At 38.7% G+C, this 2,256-nt stretch overlaps 1 pseudogene; it reads left to right on the forward strand.

Moving 5' to 3' along the window:
• Positions 1-781: 781 nt before the first annotated feature.
• Positions 782-1,347, forward strand: LOC119532685 (annotated as a pseudogene).
• The last annotated feature ends 909 nt before the right edge of the window (positions 1,348-2,256 follow it).

The raw sequence follows: 2,256 nt of genomic DNA on the forward strand, positions 1-2,256 counted from the left end.
AAGGTAATAGGTAAGACACAGACTGTGAAATATCTAGAATACCACCATGAAAGAGTGGATTTCTTTAGAAACCTATGAGGGACCATTAAGAATTCTTCTGCAGAGAATTCTTGGGTATCATTTTTTATTCACTTAACAAATATTTATAAATCACCACAATGTGCCGCACACTATTCAAGGTGTTGGGAATACGATGATGAACAAAATAGAGAAAGTCTATTTCCTCTTAAGATTATATGGTAATGAGAATAGCAGAGAAGGGATAGATAAATTATACATATACAGACAAATAAATATGTAGTATGTTGAGGAGTGATTGTTGTGTGAAGGGACAAAAAAAAAAACAAGGTAAGTTATAAAAGGGCATCTGAGATGAAAAAATAGAACAATCCTGTAATTCACGTGTTGTTCTAAATAATAATATCAATGTTTTTCTTATGATGGCTTTGTAGAGTGTGGAGACAGATTCAACACACAAGGTGAAGAAGTCTTTGATCCTGGCTGAAGCCATCCCACCTTTCAGGATTCCTTTTGCCAAATCATTATTCTTCTTAATAAGCAATATTATTTATGATTTAATAAATAATATTGGTAAGGGCTCAAACCAGCCTGAAACTTGTTTTGCCCTTTTATGATATGCACAAAATGGTGAACAAGATTACAAAAGTTAGATCATTTACATAAGAATTATCAAGATGCTCATGGCACAGACCTCTGTGAATGATGTGATTTTTCCTCAGAGTCTCAGAGAGTATCTTTAATTATATGTTTTTGATCTATTATGATGACCAGACTCAGCAGAGAGTGTAGGATAAGATCCATGTGCTGGTGGACTGCATCAACTTCCGAAAGGGACATGAGTGTCGGGATAGCCAGCTTCTAGATGAAAAGCCAAAAGACTGAATGCTGCAGATTGTTTGCGGAGATGGGAAAGCTATCAGTCTTTGTGCAGAAAGAAGAGATGATTGTTTGGCCTGGAAGTTTATACTCCAAGATTCCAGGACAAACACAGCCTATGTTGGATTAGAAATAATGTATGTTCAGACAGCTGTGGCCGTCATCTCCACCTCCTTACACAGCCTATGCCACTCCAGCCCCTAAGCAGGTATACGTCTTGGACCGTACGGGGGTCACTACCCGCCAAGAGCTCGAGTTGTCTATGCTGCAAATGGGCAGGCCTATGCTGTGCAGTACCCATACCCATATGCAGGACTTTATGGACAGCAGCCTGACAATCAGGTCATCATACGTGAGCATTACCGAGACAGCGACAGTGATCTGGTCCTGGGCATGCTGACTGGAGTGGCCACTGGCATGGCCTTAGGGTCTCTGTTCTGGGACTTCTAGTCCTCAAGACCCTCATGTGCATAGCTTCTGACACCCTCTTTGCAATACTATAATTTGCAGGGAATTTCTGTTTGTGATAAATGTTTTTAATAATAGTTTTAATTGTTCTTTTGAAAATAGTGACATCATAATTATAATTAATCCATAGAAGCATCACAGAGAAGAGTTTGAAATGGGCTGTTTGAAATGAACTCACTGGAGGTGCTTACTCATTCCAAGGGTTCCCTCATGGAATTCTTAGATTGGAATTCCTTATTTGATCTTACCTGTTTTGAAAAGCAACTTTTTTTTTTTTTCCAGAGTTGTGTGTAGCTCTTTAGGGATAATTCATTTTAAAGTTATGCTAGTAATACAGTGATATATGAATAAGTAATTGTGTCAAGAAAAACTGCAGTTTCTTTTGGTTTAACTTGAAACTTTCAAATCCTAGACCAGAACTGATGGCATGCTCCTTTAGGAGTTGTAGGCTGGTAAGCTGCCCATGGTTTCTCGGTGCTTCCCTGAGGCAGTGTTGTGGTGTGCTGGCCTGCATGCTGGAGCTCTACAGGCCCCAGCCAAGGCTGCTTCAGGGTGACGGGGTTCAACTTTGGAGTCAGGGTACCCCTTTTAATGATGCTTCAAAAATCTAACTAACCCTACACCTCCTATTCAAATTATTTTGTTCTTAATTGTGTTTTGTTTATTTTTGGTAGTGTTCTTTAGAAAACATTCCAGATTGGGAATTGATTTGAGCCTTAAAGTTATAGGGCTTTATCCTTTAAAACCCAAAGAAGGCAAAAGAAAAACAAATAAACAAGCATATGGATGTAGATTTGGCTTCATTCAAAGAGATTATATGTTTTAGTGCCTGCTCTTGCGTGTTTTTATTGCTGCTTAAGCCTACTTAGAGCTTATTTTTCTACTTGTTGA

Source organism: Choloepus didactylus, chromosome 1, assembly GCF_015220235.1.
Source record: "Choloepus didactylus isolate mChoDid1 chromosome 1, mChoDid1.pri, whole genome shotgun sequence".
NCBI lineage: Eukaryota > Metazoa > Chordata > Mammalia > Pilosa > Megalonychidae > Choloepus > Choloepus didactylus.